Genomic DNA, 22,917 nt, shown 5'->3' with positions numbered 1-22,917 from the left:
GTGGCGACTCTGTATCTGGCAAAGCAGTCCATGTTTGGCACTTTTTTTCAAAAAATCTGTTTCTCAAAACGATTTTCCGGATTTGGACTCTTTGGTTCAGATTAAGAACCGTGACACAAATCGAGTCCGAACTGTAGTGAGGCCCATAAGCGCGTCTACAGTTTCTGGCGACTCTGCTGGGGAGTTTAGAGAGCTTGACTCGAACTCGTGATATCCTGTTTTGATTTCATTTATGTGTTTCTTTGCATTGCGTGTGCATTGGTGCGCCTAGGAACACAGTGTTTGCCATCTGCCATTCCTAAACGGTTTGCTGGAGGCTTGTCTTGTCAAGGCATGACCATAAGGCTGACCGGTTATGGGCTCTGTCAGTGTGGGAACACAAACCCCGGTTTTACCGGGGCACCCTTTTCGACCATTCGACCTAGTGCATATCGAAATCCATAGTGACTATTCCAAACTAGGACAGGTTGCTTACCCGATGTTAGGTTGTTTGAAAACCGCTGCGTGCGTAGTGAAACCCTAGCTCCTGACAAAATATGACAGGGAAACCCTACCCCAACATAGGGGTGTTTTGGCTCTCACTTATCTGCTATGTGCTTTAGAGTGCGTCTATACAGGGAATGCGTGTATCAGTTTGCAAGTTTGGGCATCAGGCTTGCGGACACCAGTTCAGTATTTTGGGATTCAGTTTACCTGAGGGTATCAATTTACCGGCAGAATTTTGGGCAGAATTCAGTAGAGAGCACAGTTGTTCAGCTTTGTGCATACCTGTTCTGGTGAAATCAAGCTGAGATACTATCTGTTTTCTCTTTTGCAAGGTAGTCGTGGAACTATAGCTTCAGAGGGCTCCAATATCCCCCGAGGTTCATTGGATTTGTACTGATAGACTTTGTCAGGTCAGAGACTGAGTTCAAGGGTAATCAGGGCCAGAGAAGGCTAGTCAGGCACAGACCACCTGTACAACAGCTACCAGATCAGTGATCTTTGAGCAGTCGGGTTGAGATTTCCAAGCCTACTACCGACACAGATATACCGGTTGCTCAGTTAGATTAGAACAATATATCGAGTCTGGAAGAGATGGTGCGCCCACTCCAGGATAGTATGAAAGCCATGGAGCAAGACGTTGTCCGTCAAGCGGAATTCGCCAAACAACAGGCTGTGGCCATAACCCAACAGGCAGAGACAATTGCCAGATTGGAGCAGCAAACTGGGGTATCTACTTCGCACCAGGCTCCTCCCCCACCAAGATTTCCTATACTCGGGGAGGCAACCCACGTCCAGGATGATACGGACATTCCAATCAGGGTAGCCCCACCCCCGGTTCTGCCCCAGCAATCTAAAGCACAAACCAACCTACCGAATTCCCCTTTTGCGCTCGAGGTAGACCCCACAGCACTAAAGGTGAGTAAACTGGAAAAACTATTCAAGAAGTCTCAAGGAGCTCAATCCATTCCGGACATAGAGGATGGTTATACCGACTCAGTGGTGACATTGCCAGATCGGTTCAAGATGCCATATATCGATCGATTCGATGGCTCTGGAGACCTAATGGTGCACCTCCACCTGTTTTCTGATATCCTGAGACGAATGGGTTTGACCACAGCCCAGAAGCTATCACTATTCGGTCGAACCATGCCTGGGATAGCTGCAATCTGGTATGCAAAATTGGAGAACTCTATGAAACAGAATTGGGAAGAAATGGCTGAGGCCTTCAGTGATCAATACTCCTACAACACACAGATTGAGGTCACAACTCGTGATCTTGAAGTCACCCGCCAAGAGCCAAATGAGGGTTTTTTAGAGTTCGTGACGAGGTGGAGAGCAAAGGCCTCTGTGATGGCTACAAGGCCTTCCGACGAAGACCAGATAAGGATGGTTGTGCGCAACCTCCAACCCAAACTGATGGAGAAAATGATCGTGCTCCCCTTCCCTACCTTTTCAGATTTGCATGAGATGGGGGTACAGATCGAGGATGCTATGAAGCAGGGCCTTATTGATCAGGAGAATGAGCAGCCCAGGAGGGCGTTTACCCGCAGTTCGAATGCGACCACCAGCGGTGACGCAGCTGCAAGATCTGCCGAAGTGGGCATGGTCGCCACCACCACACCAAGAGCAGCCACCCCCTTTGTTGGTGCATCCACTTCAAACCCCCGAACTTCAGACTATCTACCCCGAGGCAAGAGGGTTTTCACCCCACTCTATATGTCTTTGTCTAAAGCCCTGGGGATCCTACTCAGGAAAGGACATCTGAAACCGTTAGAGCAACGGCCTTTACCCGATCCTCTCCCTCCAAAACATGACCCGACTAAGTACTGTGCTTTCCATCAACAAACCGGTCATGACACCGACAGTTGCATCCGTCTCCGCCACGAGATACAAAATTTGATTGACAACGAGGTCATCCTCGCACTAGGTCCTGCAAAGTCTATCGGCACTTGATCAGTGAACTTGTGGGGGGATAATGTGATGTGATCAGAGGTTGGACCACCTGCGGGCGGCACTCAATTTACTCCAGATGTGGTGTATGGCACGCACTATTTTGAGCATTTTGTGAATGCTAGTTTTGTACATTCTGACTTGGGTATTGGGTCAGTCTTGTTGTGTTGTTTTGAGTCAGTCCTTTTGTTTCGAGATCTGTCTTGTCGTATCGAGTCAGTCCTGTTGTGTAGGAGTCGGGTGATTCCGGGGGTGTTACCTCGGACATCACTATCTAGTTTTATGTTTGTCCTTTTGTTTTGTCTTGATTCTGTTTCTGCTACGGAGCCAGTTGTGCCAACAGATTTGAATGGAACAGTAGTGATTTTCACACTCTTGTGTTTGCTTCTGCCGTGTGCCAGTTGTGCCAGAAGTTTGAATGAAATGACAGTGCTCTTCGCCTGCCTTTTCTGTGCCTTTGAAGTCATTGTAATGACCTAAGTTTCTCAAAACTCTTTTCGAAACATTGCGATAAAAACGAAGAGGAAGGAATTCCTCTGGTTTTGCAAAACTTGATCAATTGAGAGAAAGAGAGGCATGCTAAGCCCTTAATGATTGAGATCATGCTTGTTAATGTGAGTACTGAGAAGGACCCTGGCTTGATCCAGATTGGTTCTACACTGTCTTTGGCGCGAGCGATTTGTCGCTTTCTTAAAAAAATTTCAAAAAATATTTTGCGCGGTCCTGCGAAGACTTGTGTGGGATCGCTCTTGAGATTGTACAGCTTAGGATCACTCTCAGCCTCGAGATTCGACCCCTCACTTTCAAACCTTGAACCTGAGTTCAGAACGTTCAACGGTCAACCCCAACGTGAGGCCTGCGTGGCCATTTTGAAGCAGCCCTCGAACAAGAGGCACCAAAGTTAGATCAAGAAGATCAGATCAAAGGAAGCTTGTAAAGCTAGATCAGAAGCCCCCCCTCAAACTAGGGGCAAAAATGTCAGATATGCTCGAAGAGCCGAAGATGGATCCTTCAGTAAATCAATACAACAGCCACTCTCCTAGATACGGATGGCTTCAAAACCCTAAAACCATTTGGCATGGACTTGTTACACTTTTACCCTTTGAGAGGCTCGCTGGGCCGAAAACCCGGAAGGGTGACCCAGGCAAAAGATAGAGGAAGAGAAAAATACAAAAAAAAAAAAAGCAAAAAAAGAGAGAAAAAGAAATGAAAAAAAAAGGGAAAGAAAAACAAAGCTCGCAAGGTCGAAAACCCGCATCGGGCGCCTTGGTAAAAGTTAGAGCCTAAAAAAGAGAGGTTAATACCCGAGTGTACCTTAACCCCGAACTACGTAAGGCTTGATTCCCATGTTTGGGATACGTAGGCAACTTCATTCTGAAGTCCAGCCATAAAACACTTCAAATTGACTGTGCCCATGTGATGGTTTTGATCATCTTCGCTTTCTCTGTATCCGAGAATTTGGTTGTGTTCGTCACTCTGAGGATTGACTACAATGCGCTGCGGGGCCATTCAGACAAGGGGCAACTTTCCGTTGCCATTCAATGCGCTGCGGGGCCATTCAGACAAGGGGCAACTTTCCGTTGCCATTCAATGCGCTGCGGTGTCATTCAAACAAGGGGCAACTTTTCGTTGCCATTCATTGCGCTGCGGTGCCGTTCAAACAAGGGGCAATTTTCCGTTGCCATGCAGCTCTCTTCGAGCAAGGGGGCAATTTTCCTCCAAATCCGAGGTTGTGCGTCTCAAAAGTAGGTTCCGTGCTTGTTAAGCATTGGCCGTTTGCAAAAACAATTTTTGAGAATTTTTACTGAGGTTGACTGATCTCTCAAAAATTATTCCATCTTTTCCAAAACTGGACCATTTCTTGGACCCAAAAAGGGAAAATTTTCAGTGCTCATAACCTAACTTGCATGATTTTCAAATAAAAAATCAAACAAGTATGTTAATCTAACTCTCATATTGGTCTAACTCTCATGATTTTCAAATAAAAAATCGAACAAGTATGTTAATCTAACTCTCATATTGGTCAAGATTGTTTTAGTAGAAAGCAAAAACAAAAAATGGTCAAAATGATGAAATAGGGGCACAGTTGAGTCAGGTGTTCTGTCTTTCTCCCGTTGTCAACATACTTGCCAGAAAGGGCACTCTACTTGCCGAAAGGGCACCGTATTCGCCAGAAAAGGGCACCACTGAAGCTAACCGCAAAAGGGCAGAAAGCTCTCACATCCTCCAAGCATCGAGGCATCAAGCCAATTGTGAAGCACGAACCAGAATGGGACAAGATATCCTATTCCCTCCTCTGGGCAGATCTAATCACGTCCAAACTCCCCAGCAGAGCATCGTCAACCGATGTCAGCCGCAGATTTGCTACACACCCAATTGTAGCACAGCCCCTCTGTGGAAGAAACTCACTGTTGTGAACAAGAAGAAGAATCTAGCGGAATGCTAGGGGCAAGACCCCGCAACTTTCTGTTTATCCACCAACCAGGGGAGGGATAAAAAGATGAGAGAATGAAGAATAGAGAGATGTGTGCTGAGAGAAAAAGTGAGAAAATGGCTTTTTTTCAGAAAAACAGAGATTGAGTGCCAGAGTGATGTGAGAATCACAAATGAGAAAAGGGTGGGAAACACTACTCGGAGAAACTGGCTCCTCGCAAACTGAGAGGTCTCTTGCCATTGTAACACGTCTGTGTGTTGTGTCATTTGTTTTGTTTACCTCAACTTTTGTTTTGAGTCTTTTTCCAATGTTACTCGATGAGTTTAGGTCGTGTACCTTTTGTTGAGTCATAGTATGCTGTGTTCAGTTCTAGGCTTAATACCCGTTTGAGAACTCATTTCTCAATTTCAATCAAATCGTTTTGTGCTCGGAGTGCTGTGCCATTCTCCACATTTGTGCAAAACAAGAATTTGTTCTTTCTTAAAACGCAGGGTTCAACCCAAGTCATGTCAGAACAGTAAAACCACGACCTATTTGAAGCTATATGGGTTCCAAACTACAAAACAAAAGCAAAAGAGGAAAATATCGGGTATCTGAGTGTGCTTCAACTTCGGAAAACTCCGTGATTGTGCTCCGGATGTACTTCAGGCCTTGTCAGTGCTCCGAAGAATGAGTGTGCCTCTACTCCAAGCTTAAGCCTGCTTCAAGTCAGAATGGCAATTAAAGCAGCAGCAGATGTTATCTCTCGCCAATGTAAACAGGGTGTCCCTTTTTCGAGCAGAGTTGTGTTGCCAAGTCCTCCGAAAGGTAAATCGGAGGCACCAGAGTACGTGTTTGATGCCCTTCCATTGCATAGAATGTGAACTTTCATATACACTTCGGTTGCATGCGTGCCGCGCATCGTTACGTTTCTGCATAGAATATGCTTTCAATGTTCCATAGAAAATGCCCCCATACTTGCATAGAAAGTGCATTTTATCGCACTGTCTTGTGCACCTGCATTGCATTGTTTTGCGCGCTCCTTTGTTTGGAAACACTGGGATGTGTCCTTATACCTTTCTGAACCACCGGGATACGTCCCTACGTTTCTGTTTCTCCCTTCTTTCGAAACACCGGGATATGTCCCTATGTTTTCCGTTCTTCTTCTCTTCCGAAACACCGGGGATACGTCCCTATATTTCTCCTACCTTTCCGAAACAACGCGATACGTCCCTATGTTTCTTCCTTCTCTCCGAAACAACGGGATACGTCCCTATGTTTCTCTTTCCATTCCGAAACAATGGGATACGTCACTATGTTTCTCCACCTTGTTCGTAACACTGGGATACGTCCCTAATCCTCGGGATACGTCCCTAATCTCTGGGATACGTCCCTAATCCTTGGGATACGTCCCTAATCCTTGGGATACCTCCTTAATCTTTGGGATACGTCCCTAATCCTTTGGGATACATCCCTAATCTTTGGGATACGTCCCTAATCCTTGGGATACGTCCCTAATCCCCGGGATACGTCCTTATGTTTCTCCTTTGTTTCGAAACACAGGGATACGTCCCTATGTTCCTCCCTCTTTGGTTAAGAGCATTTGGAATACGTTCCAATGCTTATACCTTTCCGAAACACCAGGATACGTCCCTATGTTTCTTTGCATGACCAGAAGTTATGTTCGGCTTCTTGCATTGTCAGTTGCATTTTGCCCCTACCTTCGGGCGCATATCTTTACCTGTAGCTTGTATGCTTTGTCCAAGTCTTCGGCCTTGTCAAAAATGGGTCGTCTCTGGGCTTTGACACTCACTCTCATCATTGTTGTGACTTTCGAGTTCTGTCAAAGAGGGGCAACTGTAGACACCCCATTTTTGACCGTCCCCAAGACTTGCACGTCATCGTTTGAGCACTCGGTGATCATCCTTGTTCGTGTTCATCTTGAGTTCCCGGAGGTCTTGGCTACGCGCCCTGCCTCAGGATCTCTCGACTCGACTGTTTTGTGTCTGGTTTGGCACCAAACACTTGTTGTTTTGCTTTTGAGGGTGGGAAGTAGCTTGTTGGCCATCCCCACACCTCACCGGCCATGGCTTGAGGCCACCAGCCTTGTTTCCTTGCCACCGGCCATTGGTGATGGCCGGTCGGCACTATTGATGGTCGGTCGGCATTGTGTTTGGTCGGCCGGCCACTGTTTTTGATCAATCGGCCACTTTTCCTGGCCGAGACTTTTTCTCGAGGGAGCTTGACCCTTTTGAACCTTTTTTTTAGCTTCTTGAGGAAGCTTGAACCTTTTCAGCTTCTCCAAGAAGCTTGACCCTTTTTAGCTTCTTGAGGAAGCTTGAACCTTTTTAGCTTCTCCAAGAAGCTTGACCCTTTTTAGCTTCTTGAGGAAGCTTGAACCTTTTTAGCTTCTCCAAGAAGCTTGACCTTTTTTTTAGCTTCTCCAAGAAGCTTGACCCCTTTTTTTTAGCTTCTCCAAGAAGCTTGAACCTCTTGACCCCTTTGCCTAGCTTCTCCAAGAAGCTTGGCCCTTTTGATCCAATCTTCTAAGAGAAGCTTGGCCTTTTTCCTCAAAGCTTCCAAGAGAAGCTTTGCCCCCTTGGTTTCTCTATAAAAGGAGGGCCTCTCCTCCCATTTAGAGGGTTAGAAAAATCTAATATAGATCATAGATATATCACTCCCTCTCTATATCTCCCTCTCTCTCTACATTTGTGTGGATTAGAGGGTCCAAAAGGGGCTTGTTCTTGGCCTATTGTACACCACTTCATAGCCACACACTTCCATCAACACTTGGAGGTCCTTGGAGCTTATTTTCAGAGGTTGAGGACTGATTTTTGAGACCTAAAGGCTACTGGTTCTTGCTGGTCTTCAAAGGTAACTTCTTACCCTCTTTATTCTCCGTTTTTGCACACCCTTTTAGCCTGTCTTACTTGCGGATTTGGGCTTTGTGTATAACATAAAAAAGTTCTGTTTTGTTTATGCTTAAGATACTTCATTAAGACCACTTTTGTGTTTGGGGTCGTTTACCCCATCTTAGGCCTTGTTTGGCCCCATTTTGTGCTATTTTTGGTGAGTTTCGGGACCACCTTGTTTGGGCCTCCTCACCACTGAAATCTTGAGGGATTTCAGTGGTGAGGATGGTGGTTTAAGGTCCTAGGAAGGAGAGGGTCATCCCCTCTCCTTGTTGTCTTCAAAAAGTGCCATTTTAGCCTCATGTGTGAGCACCATTTTTAAGTTCATGTTGGCCATGTCTTAATTTTTATTTGTGCCTATTTTTCCATGATATAGCACTGTTTTTACTTGGTTTAGACACACCATTCTTGCTTTGTATACTTGTCTTGTAATGCCATGAAATTGCCTTAACATGTATCTAGCATTTAGACCACTATGCTTACTTGATTTGGCTTAGCTTTATGAAGCTTTTATGCATGTTTTAGTATGCTTGAGGTCTTTTTTGGGTCATTCGGGTCATCCATGCTTTGCTTTGTATAGCTACCATGTAACCCCCCCTCGGCTTGCCTTGAGTTTTAGACCATCGTTGCATGCTTAGCTTGAAATGTTTACTTGGTTTCGCACCTTCTATAACATGATTTCAGAGCTTTCTATGCATGCCATGTATCCATGTTTATCCTCTTTTAAGTGTGCTTCGAAGTTGCTCTTTGGTGCCTAAGTGTTGGATCTTGTGTGCATGCATGCTTGCATGTGTTTTGGCCCTCATTTCCACGACATTTGGCCGCTGTTTTGGACCTAGTAGAGAGCTGTCCAAATTAGTTTAAGACCATCCCTTTGGCATGTTGTTGCATGCTATACATGTTTGTATGTTTAGGTACTTAGCCTATTTACATGTTGCATGTTTAAGTGTCATCGCATTCGGCATGCTTCTTGTATTAAGTTGCTTTGCATATTTACATGTGTTATGCATTTCATGTTATTGCATGTGTGTCATTAACATTGATGTTATATGCCTTGCATGCTTACTTGTTTAGTTCATGTGCCTATTGCACATGGTTTTGTTGTTTGCATGATCATGCTGCACACTTAGCTCACATGTCTAGGCTGCATTTCATTGACCATGCACCCCTTGCCTCTTGATCAACCATGATAGGGGTTGGGGCCCTTTGATGTGTTTTGTGCTTGCATTTCATTTGATATCGAAGTTGCACACTTGGCTCTTGGGCCATCATGCATTGAAATGCGTGATTGATGGCCCAAAGGTCGAGGGCCATGCTCCCTTGAGTCCCTTGCATGATAGGGAGTGTGGTTGGTGCATACATTTGCTTGAAATACATTGCCATGCCTTGTCTGCCCTATGCTGCTGTCAAACAGGTTTTAATAGGAAGAATTGGCCGGCCGGCAGTGTTGAATGTCGACCGGCAAAACTAGGTTGGCCGAGAGCATAATGTTTAGCCGGTGGTCATTCTCCATGGCCGGTGGAAAATCCCCTTAGCCGGTGATGTTCCGAAGCATTCAGAGAAGCAACCTTGGGAGTTGTGCAATTTTCGGAGAAGCAGAACAATCAAAGCAGAGGCAAACTTGTGCATGGCAGTGACTTTCCGAGCGGAACGGCGCATACATTGCATAGGGCCCTCTTCCCAAGGCTGTTTACTGTTTTCCTAGATTAGTTAATTTGCTTAACTAGTTAACGGACTGTAATAATTAGTTAGCTCGTAGTTAATTAATTGTATTATTCTTTTGGTCCCTCCGAGCGAGGGCGAATTTGTAATAAGTGTGGGTGCGTGTGTGCATGTCTTCCAATCCCCACTTCTTTCTCCCTTTTACTTACCTGCTTTCGATGGTTAGTATTAGGGCATATTTAATTTAGCATACCTTATGCTATGCATGCGTGCATCCATACATTTGTCTTGCATGTATCGGGCTCGGCGCATCATACTAACTGCATTGTACTTCAATTCCAAATTGAATAGGTGTTAGTTGTAGCATTTCACATGTCATTGTAGATTAGCCGAGCCTATCTTAGTTGCATTTTGCATGTGTTGCATTAGCCATCTTAACATGAACTAGGATCATGCATATGATTACTAACTAGTTTTTGTTTTGGTTTGGAGTACTCGGTAAGCATTTATGCTTTAGCATACCGCATGCGTGTGAGTGTTGCCATAACAGCATGATTACCATGAGGCTAGCTGCTTATGTGATATAACTGCTTGGATGCTTGTGGATGGAGGTTAAATTACCTAAATTGGAATAATGCATTAAAACTGTGAGTTTTAAGCCCACTAGATAGTGGCAAAACCATCTTTTCTAAAGCCCACTTGAGGGTGGCAAAACCTGCATTTCAGCCTACTTGCGAGTAGCAAACCGTTTTCAAAACAAGCATGAAATATTTTGTTCCAATTTAGGTGATTTGGCCTATACTTGTTTGCTGTGCGCATAACATAGTAATTCTAGGCTAATAACCGGAATAAGAATACATAACGTTTTCAAAAACGGATATCATGGTTAGTAGAGGCCGATCTTCGGATCGGGCGAGAGGGGGTGCTCCTAGCTGACCTTCCCCAATCGTACCCAAGCTTCCGAGCCGAGGCAACTTTGGTGATGACGGACACGTGGCCTTTGGCACCGAGTTAGGGTTTCCTAAATTCCCCAAAATAAAAATATTTAGGTGGCGACTCTGTATCTGGCAAAGCAGTCCATGTTTGGCACTTCTTTTCAAAAAATCTATTTCTCAAAACGTTTTGCCGGATTTGGACTCTTTGGTTTAGATTAAGAACCGTGACACAAATCGAGTCCGAATTGTAGTGAGGCCCACAGGCGCGTCTACAGTTTGTATGATATTAAATGCTTCCGTTCAGGCCCCATATGATTTGTATATCAAGTTAAGTGTCTGTTTCTGAATAGGTCATGCCCGAACTTTTAGGGGCAAGTTCGGAGCGTGACACGAACGACTTCCGGTGGTCTAGTATAGCCACCTGCCTGTGTTTGTTATGAGTTCCTAAGAGGTCAACTGAGACGGTAGAAACTAGAGTTCAAATGGCTCATGCCTAGAACGCAAAGGTTCGGGATTTTCGAGACTAAAGTCTGGTTTAAAGGCCCAGGGGTGTATCCCCGGCTTGAAATCTATATAGAATCCCCATAGGTTGAGGTAGCGGGTATGCGGCTCGATTTTGGATACTGAACCAACCTAGTCTGTCACCCTGTTAGAGAATAGGGAAAGCTACGACCATAGCCAGGGAGAAAAGTAGTACTTGTGGTTCAACCGAGAAGAAGGGGAAGATGCCCACATCAGCATGAGGTAGGACATTGCTGAGGTAGGTCATTGCCAATTGCCCCTGTAAGGTACCTTCACTTCCTAACTACTATATCATCTAGTATGTCTATTGCATTATACATGGCATTTATCGCATGCATTCACTGCATATCCATTGTATCGCCAGCGCCTTTCCGTGTTAAGCTTAGTCTGGCATATGCCCATACTTTTCGCATTAAAGCATGGTTATGTGATTATGTGTACGCGCCTATTCCACTAAGGGAATTGTGGTTTGAGGGTGACGGCACCATTTCTGCGTTAGATGTGGTTTGTTTTGTGTCTATGCCTTTTCTGGGCAAAATGTGGTTTGGCCGTGCGCCTTATCCACTCCATCCATTGCATTTTACCTATTACATTGCATTGTACATAGCATTTATCACATGCATTTACTACATTATCTGTTTTATCGCTTGCGCCTTTCCATGTTAAGCTTAGTTTGGCATGTGCCCATACTTTTTGTGTTAAAGCATGGTTATGTGATTATGTGTACGCGCCTATTCCACTAAGGGAATTGTGGTTTGAGGGTGACGGCACCATTTCTGTGTTAGACGTGGTTTGTTTTGCGTCTATGCCTTTTCTAGGCAAAATGTGGTTTGGCCGCGTGCCTTATTCACTCCATATAGAGTATGTTGCATTGTAGTTTGTTGCATTCACTGCATATCCATTATACCGCCTGCATCCTTTCCATGTTAAGCTTAGTCTGGCATGTGCCCATACTTTTCGCATTAAAGCATGGTTATGTGATTATGTGTACGTGCCTACACCACTAAGGGAATTGTGGTTTGAGGGTGATGACACCATTTCTTTGTTAGACGTGGTTTGTTTTGTGTCTATGCCTTTTCTAGGAAAAATGTGGTTTGGCTGCGCACCTCTTTTCACTTCATCCATTGCATCCATTGCATCATATTTTAGTTTGTTGCATTGAGCATGTAGGATCACGATCTTTCCTCAGCAGATCATTCCTCACTTGTATCATACCACCCAATTACTTGTACTTTGTGGTCTCTCTATGAAACACATAGTTTTGCATGTGCCCGCACCCCTTTCACGTTGAAACACAGTTCTGTTATGTGTAAGCATCCATGCCGGGTTGAGGCCAGTACTGAGGATGTAGGCACTTAGCCTATGTTAGGGTCGTTCGGCTCGTGCCCACTGCATTTTCTATGTTAAAAGTAGTCTGATGTTGCATCTCCATCCCTTTATGATATATGTGTGGTTTTATACTGCTTATGGTTTGATCATCTCAAATACATTGCATATCATTTGCATTGCTTCGTTACATTGTATATCATTTACACTGTTTTGTTATATTGTGCATGCATTTGATCGCGCTATTTAGCGCATCGTACTGTTTCGTGCATTACATAGTATCATTCGCGTTATCTTGCGCACCTTACCTGCACTTGTTAGTGCATTGCGTTATTTTGCACACTTCACTTGCATTGTTATGCTTGTTTTATCCACATTGTTATGCGTCATACTTAGGTTGCATTGTTTTGCATCCCTTCCGCATTGTTATGCGTCACACTTAGGTTGCATTGTCTTGCATCCCTTCCGTACTGTTATGCATTATACCAAGGTTGCATTGTTTTGCATCCCTCCTGCATTGTTATGCGTCACACTTAGGTTGCATTGTTTTGCATCCCTTCCGCATTGTTATGCATCACACTTAGGTTGCATTGTCTTGCATCCCTTCCGTATTGTTATGCGTTATACCTAGGTTGCATTGTTTTGCATCCCTTCCGCATTGTTATGCATCACACTTAGGTTGCATTGTTTTGCATCGCTCCCGCATTGTTATGCGTCACACTTAGATTGCATTGTTTTGCATCCCTTCCGCATTGTTATGCGTCATGCTTAGGTTGCATTGTCATGCACACTTCACTCGCGTTGTCACGCACTTCTCACTTGCATTGCTATGGATGTTTCTAACGATATTATATCTGTTAAGTTTCTTTCTTTTTCAGGCACGATATTGTATGTACAGTTTATTTGAGGCTGGCGCGACCAGACGAACCGGACAGGTATTGTACATTCTCCGCGTGAGACGTAGCGAGAATTGAATAATTCTCTTACATCCTTTCTGCATATGATGTAGTTTGGTTTTTATCTGCTTGCTTAAAACTGTTGCATGTTATGCTTCGTTACAGCCCCCTTTGCATGATCATATGTTATGTTCGGCACTGTGCATGTCCTTTGCATTTTGCCCCTGCCTACGGGCAGATATCTTCATTGTCTGGTATCCTTGTCTAAGTCTTCGGCCTCGCCAAAAAATGGGTCATCTCTGGGCTTTGACATTCACTCCCGTCATTTTTATGACTTTCGAGTTCTGTCAAAGAGGGGCACCTATAGACACCCCATTTTTGACCGCCCTCAAGACTCGGACGTCATCGTTTGAACACTCGATGATCATCCATGTTCGTGTTCGTTTTGAGTTCCCGGAGGTCTCGGCCGCGCGCCTTGCCTCAAGATCTCTCAACTTGTCTGTTTTGTGCTTGGTTATGGACCAAGGACTTGTGTTTTTGCTCCTAGGGAAGAGGGTGGCTCCTTGGCCATCCCCTCAACCCATCGGCCAAGGGCATGAAGCCATCGGCCTTGTTTTCTTGCCATCGGCCAAAAGTGTTGGCCGATCAACACTTTTTTGATCGGTCGGTCCTTATGTTGGTCGATCGGCCATGTTTTCTGGCTGAACCCTGTCCATCTGCTTTATGCAGATATTTTATGCTAGCTATCACAGCTGGCATGCACAATTCACCCCCTCCATACACGTGTACGGAGGGATTTGCCCCTTTGCTTAGCTTTATCAAGAAGCTTTGCTTTTGGTTCTCTATAAGAGAGAACCATCTCCTCCCTCCTCAAGGGTTCATAAAATTGGTTCTTGAGAGGATAGATATAGTATTGTATCTATACTTCCTTGTTTAGTCTTGTTTTGTACTCAAAAGTGTAGTATTGTCTCACTATTGTACACAAACACACACTAGAACACCATCCTCTTGGAGCTGAGGTCATTGGAAGTTGATTTTAGTGTTCTTGGGTTGCTTTGAACTCAGAAAACCTGATGGAGCTTTGTTCTTGAAAAGGTTCTACAAGGGTGAGTTCCTTGCTTTAGATTCCCCTTTCGTGCTTAAGCTTTTAGCCCATCTTGCTTATTGTTTTAAGCTTGGTACATAACATATAAAAGTTCTGTTTTTACTTGCTTTAGAACTTTGTTTAAGGTCATTTTGAGGTTTGGGGTTGTTTCCCTCTTCTAAGGCCTCATTAGGCCTTGTTTTAGGCCATCCATTTTGGCCTTTGTTGTTAGCTTTGCATGGACTCTCTACCACTGAAATCTAGAGGATTGTTGGTGGTGGAGAGGTGGTTTTGAGGTCTTAAATAGGAGAGGGCCATCCTCTCTCCTTGTTGTCTTGAATGCTTGCATAAATGGCTTATGTTGGTGGCTTGTATGCTTAGCTTGTTTTAGCTTTATTTCAGTGTGTATTAGGCTTTGTTTTGCCCTAATATATCTATGTTTCAAGTTGGTTTGATGGCCTTTTATATGCTTCATATACTTGCCTTGCAATCTTCTTGTTTGCCTCAACATGCATCATGTTGTAACATGTCTTTCTAGCATGATTTTGGTTCGACTTCAAGAAGCTTATATCCATGTTTTAGTATGCTTAAGGTCTGATTTTGGTTGTCTTGGTCATCCATGACTTGCTTTGTATAGCTACCATGCAATCTAGCTTGTAGGTTTTCAGTATTGAATCCTCCAGCGTGCTCTACTTGGATCATTTTAGTGGTTTGGCATCACTTGTAATGTTATTTCAGTCCATGTTGCATGTTTGAATACTTTCACTTATCACTCATTTAATGCTTTAAAGGGTTTGTGTTTTATGCCTCATGAGTGTGTCATTGCGTATGCCACCATGCTTAGGCCTTTGGGATGCCATCTAGGCAGGTTTTTGGGCTTATTTTGACATATCATAGCTCTGATTTTCCTTGGTTAAATCATGCCATGTTTGGTTGTAATAGGTGTAGTGCAATTGCCCCTTTTGACCTTATATGCTTCATGTTTTGTGCTCACTTTTTCTAGCATATTTTGGCTTTATCCCATGCATGTTTTAGCCTTGTTTGGACCTACCTTGGGCCTGTTTTGGGCCCCCTTTGTCACGACCCGAACCCGCCCCCGTGGGTTAAGGACGTAACCGGCCAGTAATCCTAAGATTACCTACGGCCTCAAACCAAAACAGACTTAACACATCAGAGTAAAGGGGCCAAAAAGGGAAGCAAAATTTAAAACTTTGTCCGTAGAGCTGTGCTTACATGGCACATCAAAACAAACCATACATATGTACGTTAATAACTCACAACAGAAACGTAGCGACATAGGTTTTGTACAGACAGGATCATCCAAAACTAAGTCAACCCATAAAACTATAAGCAGACATATACAAAGCTTCGCCAACCTGACAAAATGTAAATATATAACAAAAGGCGAAGACGGGTCTCATGCGTGAGACACGAGGGCTGACTCTCTCAAAACCTTAGTTGTTCCAAGCAGACTTCACTGGAGTTGGGTTTACGCTTCTCTTGGCTCACCTACAAGACACATGAATGAGCGTGAGCGATAGCCCAGTGAATAATATCAAATATGACAGTTACATAACGATGTATAGAACAACATGCTCCAAACGGCCTTGGGCCCAATACATACTTCTATTTAACAAATATATATATATATATATATACAACTATACAAAATTCAAATCAAGTGTCTGTAGTTCTAAACATTCTGGCCTTTGGCCCATTCAGATTTCCATTCATATCAAAACGGCCTTCGGCCCATACATTCATGTCAGAACGGCCTTCGGCCCACTCATTCATGTCCAAACGACCTTAGGTCCACTCATATATGTCAAAACGACCTTCAGTCCACTCATTTCTATCAAAACGACCTTCGGTCCATTCATTCATTTCAAAATGGCCTCCGGCCCAATCGATTACGACAAAACGGCTTTCACCCCAATCATTTATGTCAAAACGACCTTCGGCCTACTCGTTCATGTCAAAACGACCTTCGGCCTACTCGTTCATGTCAAAACGACCTTTGGCCTACTCGTTCATGTCAAAACGGCCTTTGGCCCATTCATTTACATGAAAACGACCTTTGGTCCATCCACTTCAAAACGGCCTTCGGCCCACTCATTTACATCAAAACGGCCTTCGGCCCATTCGTTTATATCAAAACGATCTCGGGTCCATTCATGTTTATCAAAACGACCTTGGGTCCACTTATGCTTATTCATATCAGACTTACGTCCCTAATCCCAATTAGCAATTCATAAAGCTTATAAGGGAATAGACAATTGGACATTCACAAGCATTCAAATATCGATATTACTCACAGTGATTGGCTTGTGGATTCGCCCTGGAGCTTGACCCTACACATTCCATGAACACAAAAGGGGTCATTAACAATTCAATCCGTTCCTTAATTCACATATTCCTCTTTTAGGCTTTATTCTTATCTCATTAGCTCATTTACAATGCTTAACATAAGCCTAAGAATGCTTGCAAGTGAAAGAGAACGGGAAACAGAACACAAAATGCAAAAACAGGATTTCAGAAAATAGGGTCCCCGCTCGAGCGTGGACCTCCCCGCTCGAGCGGACCCTTAGGTCTGCAAAAGTACTGGTTGCCTTCAATTCCAGCTCGAGCGTGAACTCGGCCGCTCGAGCGGACTGCCTGTCTACATAGCTCCCCGCTCGAGCGTCAACTTCCCCGCTCGAGCGGGAACCATGTCTGCAGAAAATGCTGGGAGCTCGATTTCTCCGCTCGAGCGTCAGGTTCCCCGCTCGAGCGGACATCAAAATTCTGGGTTTTCCAGATTGTGTTCTTGAGCTCCCTTCAACATTCAAACCGTCATTTCATGCTTTTGGTGGCTCCAATTTCACATATACTTGTACTAACATGGTATAAACACCAAAATACATCTTCATGGAGCCCAATTTCATAAATCAAATACATGCATGGCTCAATTTAATTCAAGCTCAATTCTATCATACACATTCATGCATTCCAAAGCTCCTATCTTTAATTATTCAACATGCATGCTAATCTTGACTTCATTTTCATTCCAAATAATGCAAATGGTGCTCATTCTCATGGAGCTCAACAAAAACATGCTTGCATGTAAGATTTAACACCTTTATTTCCATATTCAACTTAATACATGCATGATTATGCAAAATCATGGTGATCTTACACATACATGTGCACATTAGCTTCAAATTCATCAATTATAGCACAGCTCTTGTTCTTGATCACCAATAAATCTTTAATTCACAAAATCACAAGTTCAATCTCATGAATTTACTCACCTAGGAGCCTTAAACACCCAAGCTCTAGCCAAATCTTGAGCTAAATCCCCAATTTCCCAAGCTTGAGCCAAAAATTACACAATTCTCTCCTTCTCTCTCTCTATAGCCGGCTCTCTCTCTCTCTCTTTATTTTGAGTCCCAATTTCAGCCAAATGAAATGAAGAAGAGAGGATGGAGAGTGTAGTGACTTAACAACAAAACCCACTAAGGCCAATATAATATTAATAAGGTAATTGGGCTCTAATTCATCAATTTAATCAACTTAATCTGACCCGAATCAATTTGTAATTAAATTTCACCGTAGGCTCTAAAAATTATGCCGACCACAATGGCGTAATCAATTTCGGGTTCTGTGGCCGATAAGGCCTCCAATTTAATTTTCGAAGTGGTAAGATCAAACAGATATTCCTACGGTGAACAGATAGAAATTCAAAACCACATATTTTCACATAATGGCATACAAAACCATAACAAACACATAATCACATCCTATTAAGGACCAATTAACATATTACGGGACAGGGGTATTACACCCTTGGCCCTTTGGGGCTTGCTTTATGTGACCTTGGTTTGAGTCCCTTGGCTAGTTTCAAGTTTTGGGCTTTATTACATGCCTTATTTGCATGGTTTGGTTGATTTGGCAACATCCCTTGCATGATTTCAGGGCTTAACATGTTTGCCTAATATCCACATTTTTCTCCTTTAGAGTGTTCTTAAAAGTTGCTCTACAATGCTTAAAGTAATGGGCCATTAGCATGCATATTTGTATGTGTATTTCATGCTTTTGTCGCATCATTTTAGCCAGTGATTTGGACTTATTTGAGAGCTGTCCATTTTAGTTTAAGACCATCCCCGCATTTGGCATGCATTCTCTTTTTTAAGTTTCTTAACATGTTACACGTTTGCCTCACATGTTGTTACATGCTTGAATGTTGTCGCATGCTTTGTCTTTGCATATTGTTATATGCTAATTGCCTTGTATAGCATTGTTGCTTGCATGCTCATGTTGCATTAGTTTGCATTCATGCTTAGGTTGCATAGCATTATGCATGCATCCCTTGCCTCTTGATCAACCATGATAGAGGTTGGGGGCCCCTTTATTTGTTTTGTGTGCATTTTATTTGATATTGAAGCTTGCACACTTGGCTTCTTTGGCCATCATGCATTGAAATGCGTGATTGATGGTCCGAGGGTCGAGAACCATACTTCTTTGAGTCTTAAACATGATAAGGAGAATGGTCGTGCAAACATTGTCTTGCAAATGTATTGCCATGCTATGTTTGTCCTCTACTACAGCAACACAGCATTCTGCAGGAATAGATGGTCGATCGACCATGTTTAGTGCCGATCGGCAACAAATATTTGGCCGAGAGCCCTATTTTTGGTTGATGACCAGTTTGCTTTGGTTGATGGCCTCATCTTTTGCCCGATGGCCTTATAGCATGCCCACAAGGTGGTTCAGAAGCATCCTTGAGACCTGTGCAGTTTTCAGAGGAACAGAGCAGTGCAAACAGAGGCAACATGTAGCATGGCAACGGATTTCCGAGCGAAGCCGTCCGAGCACGCATGCATCCCTTACCATGAGGCCATTTCAGTGTTTTAATAACTTAGACTAGTTATTTATTTCGATTTGGTTGTGTAATTAATTAATTAGCTTGTTAGTTGATTACTTAGTTGATTTGTATTATTCTTTCGGACCTTCCGTCGAGAGGGCAAATTTTGTAATAAGTGTGCATGAGTATGTGAATGTCTTCCAACCCCACGTCTTTCTCCCTTTTACTTAACCGCTTACGATGGTTAGTTCTAGGTCATGCTTTGATTAGCATACTTGTGCTTTGCATGCGTTCACCATTCATCTGTATTTCATGCACCGGGTTCGGTGCCTCATACTAACTGCATAGTATTTCAACTCCAACTTGAATATGTGTATCGAGTTGTCGCATTTCACATGCCATCTTAGAATAGCCAAGCCTATTTCTAGTTGTATTTTGCATATGTTGCATTAGTCATCTTAAACATGAACTAGGATCATGCGTTGATTACTAACTAGTTTTTGTTTTGGCTCGGAGAACTAGGTAAGCGTTTGTGCTTTAGCATACTGCATGCATATGATTGCCATGTATAGCATATGTCTTCAAAACAAAATATCATGCTTAGTACAGGCTGATCTTCGATCGGGCGAGCAGGGGTGCTCATAGATGACCTTCCCCAATCGTACCCAAGTTCCCGAGCCGAGGCAACTTTGGTGATGACGGACGCCTGGCCTTAGGCACGAGTCAGGGTTTTCTAAATTCCACCAAAAATAAAATATTTAGGTAGCGGCTCTGTATCTGGCAAAGCAGTCCATGTTTTGCACTTTCTACTTCACTTTTTGTTCCCTCAGGTGGGAGGTGGAGCTCATATAGCAGTATAAGGTGGCGAGGCCAACTCTACCCCTATTATAGAAACATACTCGGGGAAGGTCCCTAGGGCGCTCAACAGATATAAACCCACGGTGTTCCACCTGTTCGAAAACAAGGTGGTACCGAGGACAAACATCAAGAAGCCTCGAGCATACTGCTTTATCCCCTCAAGTATCTTAGGCTCGCTCCCACGAAACTGCTCGGCGAGCCAACTCTATCTCACCATGACTGCCCGGTACAGAGGTAGGCGCGCTCCCAACAGGTCAATCCAAGCAACCATTCAACCCCCCATGTCTGTGTCAAAAGGGATCAGATCACCCCCTGCTCATAAGCTTGTGATCATGGAAAAGTCGTACGGAGTCACCGTCATCTCCCCGGCAGTAGAGGGATGGAAAGAGTTGGTAGTGTCCCACCACCTATCCACTAGCGCTCCTAAAAGGGGGCGGCTCGCTATGACACGTGTCAGTCCAGAGCAAAAGGGGCTGAAGCCAGCCTCGTTGATGATGTCACAGACCTCGGCAAGGAGCTCGTCGTACTAATCCCTCGCCATTGTCGCTCTGTAACCCCTATACGCATGGGAGTCTCTCTGTGGCAAAGAATAGGTGAAATTAGATGAAAGACAGATGAAAGTGCAATCAGATGAAAGACAGATGAAAGTGCAATCAGATGAAAGGTAGTACAAGAAATGCAATTAAAAGAAAGGCAAGAATGCTTAAAAACATAGTTCATACCTCAGTAGTGCTGGAAGAGAGGTGAGAGGCTGACTCCCTTAGTAGGAGGTCCTCTGGTACGCCGCGAGCAAAGTCGCTGAAGCACCTAATGCCTCCATGCGGCAATACGTGCGTGCGAGGATGATATCTTGCCAGATCAAAATGCCACGCTCTCAATGGTAACAGCTCTGGCTCAAACTCGGGTGCAAATTCCGCCTCAATGTCTGCCTCATCCTCCTCAAGGTCCGCCTCAATGCCCTCTACCACCTTGCTGGCCTCAGCAATAGCTGGCTCCTCTATCTCGGTAATGGGTGGAAACACAGGTGGAACCTCTGGAGAGGCTCCGTCATGAGAAATATCATCCGCAATTTGGAAAGTGAGTGAAAAATGGGTGAAAAGTGAGGAAAAATGGGGAAAATAGGGTAAACTTGGAAAAAGTCAACCCTAGGAGAAAAAATGGGAGAAAAAGTCAAAGCCAGGAAAAGTTCATGAAACTCGAGAGAAACTCGAGGGGAACAAGCCTGAAGTGGTGAAAATCCGAGAAAAAACAACGAAATCAAAATCTAATCGGTTCAAAATATAGAGAACTAAGAGGGTTTTACAAAAAAAGTTTGAATAGGGCGTTGAAAAATGCATATAAAGCACATATCTAGAGAGAGAAAGTATCTAGAGAGAGAGGTGGAGGGTTTTCAACCTTGGAGAAGTGAGGAACAAAGCCTTGAGCCCTATACTTAAAGAACCGAAGCAAAAGGACAAGTCTGCCTGGAATCTGTCATTGGTGGCCGGTAGGTGGCTGGCAGCTTCTACTGGTGGCCGGCAGGTGGCCGATGGATCTCAGGTGGGTCTTGGTGTTATTCTATGCTTCTACTTTCTGAATAGTGTATGAAAGGTTCTGTTTCGAAAGCTTGCAACCGCATTTTGGTGTGTGAACATGTCCCACTTACTACTATGAATCTGGTGTATCCTTTTGAGCATGTTGCAATTTCTCCGAGAGGTAAATCAGAAGATACCACCAAATATTGATGGTGTTTGGGAAGTGAGTTTTTATGTAGATTTTAGTAGATGTAGGTTTTTATGAGATAAAAAATTTTTGGTGTTTGGGAAGATAGTTGGGTTTTTATGTGGTTGGATGTGATGTTTGTGAGAGAAAAAGTGAAATGATTATGGGGTTGGATGTGATATTTTGTTTGGATGTGTTTTTTTTGGTTTTGCAAAACTTTTGTCTTTTAGTGGAAAAAATGAGAAAAAAATTTGGGAACTTGCTTCCCAAACACCACCATTGTTTCTATTTTGTCAAATTACAACTGTTGCATAGAACATGCATTTTCATATACATTTATATCACATCCGTGCCTTGCATCGCTCATGATTCATGCATAGAATTTGTGCTCGTACATGCTTTCTAGTCTTGCATATAATATGCTTTCAGTAGCCGCACCAGTTGGTTTTCTATCATTGTGGTGATTTGTAATCTTGTTCACTTTGTGCATCTATCACACACTTTCAGCCCTCTGTATTTTATCTCGGGACGCATGAAGTGCGAGCCCAAGCAATTTCTCATGTTTCTCAGGACGCGTCAAGTGCAGCCCTGGGCGTGTTTTTATCTCGGGATGCAGGAAGCACGAGCCTGAGCGGTTTCTCTTGTTTCTCAGGACGTGTGAAGCGTGGCCCTAGGCATGTTTCATCTTGGGCATGTGAAGTGCGAACCCAAGCGGTTTCTCTTTTTTCTCAAGACGAGTGAAATGCAACGTCGGGCCTGTTTTATCTCGGGACACGTGAAGCGCAAGCCCGAGTGGTTTCTCTTGTTTCTCAGGACGCGTGAAGCGCGGCCCCAAGCGTGTTTTATCTTGGGCACGTGAAGCGCGAGCTCGAGTGGTTTTTCTTGTTCTCAGGACGCCTGAAGCGCGGCCCTGGCCGTGTTTTGTCTCACGACGTGTGAAGCGCGAGCCCTAGCGATTTCTCCTCTTTCTCAAGATGCTTAAAGCACAGCCTTGGGCATGTTTTGTGTCAGGACGCGTGAAGTGTGAGCTTGAGGGATTTCTCTTGTTTCTTAGGACACATGAGGCGCGGCCCTAGGCGTGTTTTGTCTCGGGACGAGTGAGGCGCGAGCCGGAACGGTTTCTCTTGTTTCTCAGGACGTGTCAAGTGCGGCCCTGGGCGTATTTTATCTCAAGATGCATGAAGCCCGAGCCGAAGCGGTTTCTCTTGTTTCTGAAGACACGTGAAGCACGGCCCCAAGCGTGTTTTATCTCGGGCACGTGAAGCGCGAGCCTGAGCAATTTCTCTTATTTCTCAAGATGCGTGAAGCGCGGCCCTGAGCATGTTTTAT

This window comes from Camellia sinensis, chromosome 10 (genome assembly GCF_055761805.1).
Source record: "Camellia sinensis isolate YWXY chromosome 10, ASM5576180v1, whole genome shotgun sequence".
NCBI classification, from domain to species: domain Eukaryota; kingdom Viridiplantae; phylum Streptophyta; class Magnoliopsida; order Ericales; family Theaceae; genus Camellia; species Camellia sinensis.
Note: the sequence above shows the minus strand (reverse complement) of the source record.